The 10,208-nt window shown below is 49.6% G+C and overlaps 1 protein-coding gene across 1 annotated transcript in view; it reads left to right on the top strand.

Moving 5' to 3' along the window:
- Positions 1-1,759: 1,759 nt before the first annotated feature.
- The window catches only part of ZCWPW2 (zinc finger CW-type and PWWP domain containing 2), a 109,852-nt gene continuing 101,403 nt past the window's right edge, over positions 1,760-10,208 (top strand). The window contains exon 1 of the mRNA XM_075921989.2: positions 1,760-2,697. The gene's annotated coding sequence lies outside the window, so the exon portion shown is untranslated. The remainder of the gene's footprint in view (positions 2,698-10,208) is intronic.

The following is a 10,208-nucleotide window of genomic DNA, read 5'->3' as shown; positions in this document are numbered from 1 at the left end:
TGGCCAAGATCTCTGAGAACAACTTGCCTTTGTACTCAGCCCTCTTCAATCACTCACCAATTTGCCTGTCTTCTAAACACCCTTTATGGTCACTTATAGACATAATAGCAGAATCTGCTGAGTCAATGTCAGCAATGACAGCAATGACAGTTGTTATTCACTCTTTCACCACTGACTCAACTTTCTGCCCATCAGATTTTGATTTCCCAAGATCCTTGTAGTCTTCCCTGAACCAGTGTTGAACAGGCCTGAGCAATTGTGGGGCCATTTTTTTCTAATGAGATTTCTCTAATGACCGACAATGTAGATGCAGTGAACTTTAGGTTATGTCACATATCCTTGATGAGTGCGAGCTGACTGACATCAACAGCTGATTACCACCTCTTTAAGGCTATGTCTAGACTGCAAGCCTCTTTCGAAAGAGGCTCTTTCAAAAGATACTTTCGAAAGAGCTTCTTTCGAAAGAGAGCGTCTAGACTGCACGCGGAACTTTCGAAAGAGCAAGCTGCTTTTTCGAAAGAAAGCACCCAGTGAGTCTGGATGCTCTCTTTCGAAGAAGCCCTATTTACATTCAAGAACGCCTTCTTTCGAAAGAAGCACTTTCAAAAGAAGGCGTTCTTCCTCATGAAATGAGGTTTACCGCTGTCGAAAGAAAAGCCGCGTTCTTTCGATTTAATTTCGAAAGAACGCGGCTGCAGTCTAGACGCAGGTGAAGTTTTTTCGGAAAAAGGCTACTTTTCCCGAAAAAACCCCTGAGTCTGGACACAGCCTAAGTGACTGATTATGGTGATAGGAAATGGCTAAGCACATTGCACATATGTGGAGAGATAGACATGGTTTATAATAGCTATTCCTGTATGTCCTCTACGCATTATAAAAAACTGTTGCTGGAATACATACCTAATATAAACACCCACAAAAGAATAAAGTGAAGATTTCTATAAAAAGTCTTCTTCCCACCCATATATCTCTGTTAATTTTTTATCAGATTCACATGAGCTGATTAAGAGCACTGGGGTAAAATAATGTGAATTTATCAAGCTATTCCTGGTTAGCTACTGAATTTATTGTCTGTGGTATAGATTATAGCAAATTTATTAAAGGGCTGGTGGTTAAAGTTGCAAATAATGCCCACGTCCCACAAAGCAGAGGAAGATAATTCCTTGTATGTCCCTAAGTGGAAGCAAACTTGTATATATTATTATTATGCTGAGAATTTGAAGGAAACTTTAGTGGGGCTGGTAGGGCACCATCAGGATAAATGTAAGGTTCCTTTATGAGACCAGGTAGCTGAAGCAATAGACGCCAATGGGTATATTGTAGTGGTTCCCAAGCTTTTAGGCATCACGCCCCCTTTTTGATTTTTGAGAAACCCTTATGCCCCCCTCCCACCAATAGCAGCAAAACTTGTTGAGCAAAAAAAAAAAGGAACTGACCGGGGCCGAAAAACAAATATAGCAGAAAAACTTATGGGAAAGGGATTGACGGGAAGGGCTGGCTGGGTCGCCTCGCACCCCCCTTGGAATTTCTTCACGCCCCTCCCCCCCCAGTTTGGGAACACATGGACTATATTGCAAGGCTTGAGCAGAAATTGAAGTATAGGCCTCAAGCAATTTCACTGGAAAATGAAATGCAAAATTCTGGGGTTAGGTTGGTGGGGCCTGGATAGCGAAAGAGAAGCAGGGCCCCCAAAGATGGAGGAAGAAGTCTATATTATATGTAGTCAAAGCAGCTCTGGTAGCTAGACCCTAAGAAAAAAAGCTACAAGAAAAAAGGCACTAGAGCAAAGTGCTGGCAGAAAGGCATGTAACTGTGAAACAGAAAACTATCTCCTGCAGTTTGGTTTTTACTGTGTTTAAGGAAACAGGACTTTGTAAGTAAACAGGACTGTAGCAAAGACGTACCCGAGCAGGAGGCTGCTCAAGGCAACCTCCCATCTACGCAACACAATGTGCCATTCGCCAGGCCACTCAAAAAGGGCCAGTCCAGCTGGCTACTCTTCTGTCACAACAGCCTGACCGGCGAGGTTGCGTGCGCACGTGAGCGCCGCCAAGTTGAAGCTGCTTGTTTTGTCTTTCCCGTTCGGGTTTGTTTGACTCAAGGCTCCTGCGCGTTTTCTGTTTTTTATTGGAAAGCGAAGCCGGGAAGGAAAAGGCAGGTCCCATGCGTGTCCCTGAAGGTGTCCTGCCCGAGCTGAAGGCCAGTCAGCCGCACTAATAGTGGGGTCGGCGCTAGCGATGTCAGGGGGCTTCCAGCGCAGAGCGTGCAGGGGAGGTACAGAGTGGAGACGCGCTTCTCCTGCTGTCTCCCGGGCAGGATTCACAGTCCCCCAACCAGTGGGGCCGTTACCGCGGGCTGGGCGCCGCAGGCGATTCTCGCCAGGGCAGCGGGCGCTCGGCTCGGGTGCCTGTGCCGGGCTAAGGCGGAGCGGAGCGGCGCAGCAGGCGCGCGCTCCAGTGGCCCGGCTGCAAGCCGCGCAGCTAGAGCCTTTTGCCGCGCGGCCGCCGCCTGCAGCCACGCGCGCTTCAGGTGCCCGGCCGGGCTCGAGTCTGCGCGCGCGCTGCTTAGCCGACGCTCTGGCCTGAAATTCCGTTGGTCGCTCGTGAGGGCTCGTTTTGGGCCTCAGTCCGCGCCCCGCCTCAGCCCCTCCCCCCACCTTCTCCGACGACCTACACCCCCTGTCGTAGCTCTGTGCGGGTGAGCGGTGGGGAAGGGAGTCCGCAGGGTGTGGGAGTGAGCGGTGGGGGTGGGACGGGGTATGGCTGGTACAAGGGGGGGGGGTTGCTGCAGCAGCCTCTGGCTTAGGGATGTTAACTTGCGGTTAAACCGCTAATTGAGTAGTCGATGGAATTTCTATGGACTATTTGATTAGTCATGGGGGGCAGGGGTGGATGAGAGTGCAGCGGGGCCCAGGGCAGCACCGTGGGGCCCCAGGCAGCAAAATTTCGTGCCCCCCCCTTTTGACACGGCGCATGCGCGGGGCCTCGGGAAGCGCCACTCGCCCTGCCCTAAATCCGTTGCTGGGGGTGGGGGGAAACCTCTCACTACTGCCCTTAAACGTCAGAGCTGCAGTGGGGTTAGCTCCTGGGGGTGGCTAACCCTGAGCTGCAGCACAGGCCCTAGGCCCAGCGGCTTTGACGACATTTAAAAGGCAGAGCCGCAGCAGTCGGAGACCGGTTCCTGTGCTGCAGCTCTGCCTTTTAAATGTAGTAAGAGCTAGGTAGCTCTTACTACATTTGAAAGACAGAGCTGTAGCACCGCTGTGCCTCTGCCTCCCCTGCCCCTTACTCCACACCGTGGAGACAGTGCTGGGAGGAGCTGGCTTTTAAGCCTGCTCCCCCCAGCACCAGCTCTTTCTCCCCCCCCTTATTGCTTCTGATATAGAGGCAGCAGGGGGGGGGGAGAGGGATGGGAGGGAGTGTGAGTAGTCAACACTTTGACTACTCTTTTACATCCCTACTTAAAACATTTTTCATTATACACAGGGTTTCCAGTTTCCAACAGCTTTCAGCATCCCCCACTATAAAAATGGTTCCAGTGCCCCTGCAGTATGGGTGTGAGCAGTTGAATTGTGGAGGGGGGCATACAGTATGGGGGTGACTGTAGAGCTATGAAGGCAAGCAGTATCCATGGCAATGGCAGGTGGGTGGTTCCTGCATCTGGCACAGGCAACTGGTGCCCGTGGGTAAGGGCAAAGAGGGCCACCCAGAGGGGCAGGGAAGGAGCATGTGGGACACCCGACTTAGCAATTAAAATTTTTTGGGGGGAAGTGGGAGGATGCAACTCGCAAATGCTACCACGAATCTCCTATGCCTTCATGGCTGGGGATGGGCAGAGCAAATGGAAATGTATACTATGAGGCTACGTCTACACTGGCATGATTTTCCGGAAATGCTTTTAACGGAAAAGTTTTCCGTTAAAAGCATTTTCAGAAAAGCGCGTCTAGATTGGCAGGACGCTTTTCCGTCATTTTCGCAATCGGGGCTTTTTTTTGCGGAAAACACTACTGTGCTGTCTACACTGGCCCTTTTCCAGAACAGTTTTCCGGAAAAAAACTTTTGCCCGAACGGGAGCAGCATAGTTTTTCCAGAAAAGCACTGATGATTTTACATTAGCTCATCAGTGCTTTTCCGGAAATTCAAGTGGCCAGTGTAGACAGCTGGCAAGTTTTTCCGGAAAAGCGGCTGATTTTCCGGAATAACTTGCCAGTGTAGACACAGCCTGAGTGTGTCTAGACTACAGGGTTTTTCTTAAAAAAGTAGCCTTTTTTTGAAAAAATTTCACCTGCATCTAGACTGCAGCCGCGTTCTTTCGAAAGTAAATTGAAAAAAGTGGCATTTTTTTCGATCGTGGTAAACCTCAATTTACAAGGAAGTACTCTTTCGAAAAGAGGCACTATTGAATGCAAACTGCTTTTTCGAAAGAGTGTCTAGACTCTCTTTCAAAAAAGCAGCTCCCTTATTGGGAGCATCTGAGCAAAGAAAAAGCTGCTCGCTTTTTCGAAAAATTTGCTTATAGTCTAGATGCTGTCTTTCGAAAGAAGCTTTTTCGAAAGAGGCTTGTAGTCTAGACATAGCCTATATGTTTAGGTGTAGTGCTGCTGCTTAGAAGTGGCACATTGTAGAAAGTGTTTGTTTCATGTCTCAGTGTAAAATAAAAGGAATAAAATATTTCATTGCTTAGGGAAGTACCATAAGGATATATTGAAATAATTGGTCTATTCTAAACTCTTCTTTACTACCTCATAACTAAACAATTACATTTTTATAGGGTTAACCCTACATGTTTTACTGGTGAGGAAGGAAAACCTTTTCAGAACCACCCCAGAATCTCCTTATTGGAAGCATCTGAGCAAAGAAAACACAAAACAGATAGCTATGAACAATGGCACAATAAAACAACCCAAATTCCCTAACAACAAGAAGCTGAACAGTACAACATTGTGGTGTTCCCCCCTTGCCTGACTGCCCTAAAACTAACCTTAATTTCTTGGGAGAGGCTCATTGCCTGATTGAAATTAATAGCGAAACTCCCACTGATTTCACTTCTTGTATTTAGTGACAGTCCAAAATTTTTGAGATTAACTGTTTTGAATGTGTCAGCAAAATTGAATGGACTTTGATATGAATTCAATATTTGACCTTTTAAAATAATGATAAGAAGATGCATGGAAAATGTTAGTCTAAACAGTTAAAGTGTGGCAAAGTTATAAACTTGGAAATGGGAATAATTGGAAGTGTTATCTTAATAGGAAGTCTTAGCCTTAATGTACAGATGGCTACAAATTTACATTACATTCTTTTCTACCTGGGACAATTAAACAGTCTGAGCTTTGTCTTTTGTGGCCTCAGGTTCAAAATCAGGAAAGAATGGGAGTGTAGTCACTAATCTTATCTTGTGTGTGTGGAAAATTTAACTTAATCTATGTGATGAGATTTAATGGGCAAGGCTATTTGGTAAATGTCATTATTCCTCTCAAACAGACATGCCTATTCCTAAAATTGAAGGTAGCTTGTTTGTGCTGAAACAAGGGATGATGTAGAATACTTTTACTTTGTTCTTTGTAGTTTGAAATATAAAACATTTAAAAATAGCACCTGTCCATCTGTCTTTAATATAAAAATTATTCAGCCATATTTAAAATATTTTACTAACAATTCTTGTTACCTGCAGTTCAGATTTTTACAATTCATGAGTTTTGACCTACATATCATACTAAAGCAGACGGGGATAATGTTTTCTACATGGAGATTGAGTGTAATTCTGTCCTTATGCAACAGCACAGTAATACAAAGGAGTGAACAATTCTACTTTCATAAAAAGAGATAACAAATTTAGTGATTAGAAAAAGAGAGAATGGGGGATATAATTGAAACCCAAATTGATATAATGGAATTTTACAAGTGTGACAGTTTTTTACAGGTGGATGATCTGGAAAGATTCTTGCAAATTACATTTTCATATATTTTTATGGTACCAGCAGATAAACATGTACAGGTTGCACCTCCAAAATCTGGCACTCTGTGGTTCAGTGGGAGCCTAAGGGCAGGAGGGCCAGCTGGGCAGGGCACCAAGACTGAGGCCAGAGCAGTGAAGCAGCCTCCAGCAGCCCCTGGGAGCATGGGTCTGGGTCTGGACCTCCACACACGTCAGTGCAGGGCTAGAGTCCCCGTGGCACCCCCAGAGTGCAGTGCTGGGGCCAGAGCCCCACAGCTTCTCCCAGCTGCATGGGGTCAGGATCAGAGACCTAGCCCCATGGCTTCCCCCAGCTGCACAGGGCCAGTGTCCTAGTCCCATGGCTGATCCCAGCTGTGTGGGACCAGAGCCCTGCTGCGAGATCTGTGCCTGTGCCACCCAGGGAGCTGGCAACAGCTGGGCAAGCAGTCCAGCCAGGTTGAACGGGAAGGTGAGGCAGGGTTGCTTGTTGGGGCAGCTTTCCTGCAGCAGATGATAGGCTTGGGGGCTACTGGCAGGAGACCTCCCCTTCCAGCAAATTCTCTCATTTGGGACCGGTCAGGTCCCTATGGGTATGTCTACACTACCACCCTAGTTCGAACTAGGGTGGTAATGTAGGCAACCGGAGTTGCAAATGAAGCCCGGGATTTGAATTTCCCGGGCTTCATTTGCATAAAGCCGGGCGTCGCCATTTTTAAATGTCCACTAGTGCGGACATTTAAAAATGGCGACGCCCGGCTTTATGCAAATGAAGCCCGGGAAATTCAAATCCTGGGCTTCATTTGCAACTCCAGTTGCCTACATTACCACCCTAGTTCGAACTAGGGTGGTAGTGTAGACATACCCTATGATGCCCAACAACCAGCCAAGTCCAACCTAGAATGTATGGGGCTTCTGTATAAAATTTAATTTGCAGTAAACATTGTGCTAAAGAAAAGTCAGTCTTTTTGGGAAGAAATGATAGTCTGACAAATGCTTTAGACCTAGATAACAAAATGTTTATCATTTACGTGGCTATATACTAACACTAACATGATCTAAAAAAAAAAGGAGTAATATAAAAGGGTATGTCTACACTACAAAGTTAATTCAAACTAACAGCCGTTAGTTTGAATTAACTTTAATGGGGGCTACACATGCAAACCGCTATTTTGAATTTAATTCAAAATAGCAGAGCACTTAATTCGAACTAGGTAAACCTCATTCTACGAGGAATAACGCCTAGTTCTAATTAAGTAGTTCGAATTAAGGGCTGTGTAGCCACTTAATTCGAACTAGCTGGAGGCTAGCCCTTCCCAGGTTCCTCCTGGTGGCCACTCTGGGCCAAACCAGGAAAACTCCTCTCCTCTCCCCCAGCCCCGGGGCCCTTAAAGGGGTAGACTCTGGCCAGACAGCACTTGCCAGAGCCAGCCCTGCCAGTAGTCTCTGCCCCTGACCCAGTGCCCCAGGATGAGCCAGGCAGCCAGTGCCAGCCAGTCGTCCCCCGCCCAGTTCCCCAGCTCTCAGGGGCCAGCCAGGGGCCGTAGACAGTGCGTGCCCTCCTGGACTAGTGCGGAGGTCATGGACTTCATTGAGGTTTGGAGGCAGGCTCCCAACGTCCATGATCTCCGCACTAGGAGGAGGAATGCGGCCACCATGGCCTGAAAGGAGAAGGTGCACCTGAAAGTGAAGGAGCTGCAGCAGGCGTACTCCAGGGCCACCAGGGCCGGTGCCACAGCAGAGGCTGCCACCTGCCCCTACTTCCCCACCCTCAACCAACTCCTGGGGGCAGGGTGGTCTGTGCCAGCCCAGGAGGCAGCGAGCCGGGACCAGAGGGCCCTGACCCGGGTGCACCGGAGGGGCCACTGCCAGCTGTTCTGGCTCCGGTGTCGGCAGGGTCGTCCAGGGAGGCCATACCGGGTAAGTGCCAGCACTGTCCTCTTCCCGGGGGGAGGCGGGGAAGGAGACCAGGGACCTCACACGTGGGCCATGCCTCCCATGGATCACGCAGCCACCTGTGCACGTGTGAGCATGTGCCATGCCACCCTTGGGCAGGTGGCTCCAGCTGCGTGACATCCAATAGGCACACGCGTGTGTGAAGAGACCTGATATGCTTCTGACCCTGGGGTGGGACCCAGCAGGACACCCTCCCTTCACACACTCCCTCTACACAGAGGTAGGGGACATCTCCCACCCCCTGCCCTGGCCACACTATACATGGCACTGGGTGCGGTCTTGGGGCAGCTCCCAGTCCCAGGGAGAGCCAGACATCTTGACCATGGCCTCTGTGCAAGCACAGTGGCTCTGACGGTGCAGGGCATGATCGCCCTCACGTTGCGGGGGGGGGGGGGGGGGGGGCGGCGCTGGGCATCTTCCACTGTGTCCCCAGGGAGAACTGATCACTTCTCTTCTTTCTCTACAGCTGCACCAGCTGCTCGTGCAGAGCATACCACCCTGCCCGGGACATGCTCCCACACCCGCGGCCTGCTCCAGACCACCACCATGTGGCAGGAGTACTGGGACCAGCACCTGGGGGCCCTGAAAGCCCTGCATCGCACTGTCGAGGCTTGGATGTGGGAAGACCTGCAGCTCCGCCGGGAGCAGCTGGCTGAGGCTGAGCCAGAAACGCTAACCTGCAGGCCCTGCTGCAGAGCATGGTGTCCCATGCCGGTCCTGCGCCTGCTGCCCCTCTCAGCTACTGTCCCTCCTCCCACTTCTGCCCCCTCTCCCACTGCTTCCTCCTCAACCTCCACATCATCCTCCTCAATGTCCACACCCCTCACCTCAACCTTCGCACCCTCCACTCCATCTCCCTGGGGACGCCAAGGCCCCTTCCCTCGCCGTGCTGGGAGGCAGTTGGCCCGGCGAGACCCCCACCTCTGATCCCTGAGTTTCCCCTCCCCCTTCTTCCCCTTGCTTCCCCCTTCCAGCTCCCTCCTCCCAGTTTTTCCCTCCCCTCTCCCACCCTCTCTCCTGCCATCTCCTGCCTCCTTTCCCCATCCCCCCACAGTTTCATTCCCCCTCCCCAGTTGTGTTGAATAAAGAGAGTTGTTATTTTTGAAAATACATGTCTTTTATTTGACATCAGGAAGGGGGGGGGCTAGGGAAGGGTAAGTGGAAGGACGAGAGGGAGGAATGGGGCACAAGCCCCCAGTGGGGCAGACCAGGGAGACTGTTAGAACTCCTTAGGGTGGAAGCTCTCCCGCAGGGCTCCCTGGATCCTGACATCCCCTCGATGGTCCTCTGTTAGCCAATGGTCAGGGCAGAGAGAGAAAGAGAGAGAGAGAGAGAGAGTGTGTGTGTTTGTGTGTGTCTGTCAGTCACACCCAAGTCTTCAGCTGCTGAGACGCAAGATCTCGTTGCAGCGGGCAGCCTAGGAGGCTGAAGGGCGCCCTGAGAATTTTAATGTCCGTGTCTTTTACCGCTAGGACCAGGGTCCTATTGCGGCGGGCAGACAACAGGCTGACAGACGCCCCAGAGTTTAACGTCCGTGTCTTTACCGCTAGGACTGGGGTCCCATCGCGGAGGGCAGCCAACAGGCTGACAGATGCCCCAGAGTTTATAGGAAGAGCATATTACATCTCAGATTTTAACTGCTAGGATACAGGATCCCTTCGCAGCAGGCAGCCTAGCGAAGACTGAGAGATGCCCCAACGGATCTGTCCTCTGGAAGTGACACGATCCAAATGTCCCAGCTCTTCCTATATCTGTCCTTTATGACCAGCTGAAGTTCTTTTAAATTGTGCTTAGTTCTGTTACAGCAGCTGAAGGAGTCAGGTTAAAACTTAACCAGTTACCGGTTTATTAAAAAGGCTTATAAATCATATGGTTACAGTGGCTATTGCTCTATTTCTTAACTGCTAGCAAATATAGATCTTAATAATGGTTACAAAGAAAATAAAGATAGAAAATAGAAATAATGGTAACAAGTGACAGCTTAATCTTTAAAGAGCTCTAAGTCTATGTGTACACTTAAGACAAAGGACCACATCCAGGTACAATTTTTACCCCCTTCTGTGCCTCTCGACTCCAGCGGGTCAAGCCAGGGCCGGTCCCTCAATTCCTAGGAAAGACGAATACGAGGTGGGCATCCCCATGGAACCTCGGGAGGTCAAACACCTAACCCGGTCAGCAGATAGATGGTAGATTGACACTCAGAGTAAGTGTGCTGCTGGACCCATCTTTATACCCATAGGGTCCGTATCCTCTTTCTTATCTAAGATTCCAAATTGTGTTGGTCTGTCTTTGTGACGCCAGTTCTTACAAGGGAGTTT

The sequence above is a fragment of the Pelodiscus sinensis genome, chromosome 2, assembly GCF_052426305.1.
Source record: "Pelodiscus sinensis isolate ZL-2025 chromosome 2, ASM5242630v1, whole genome shotgun sequence".
Classification (NCBI taxonomy): domain Eukaryota; kingdom Metazoa; phylum Chordata; order Testudines; family Trionychidae; genus Pelodiscus; species Pelodiscus sinensis.
The sequence above is the reverse complement of the archived record's forward strand: the minus strand, read 5'-3'. Positions and strand labels throughout refer to the sequence as shown.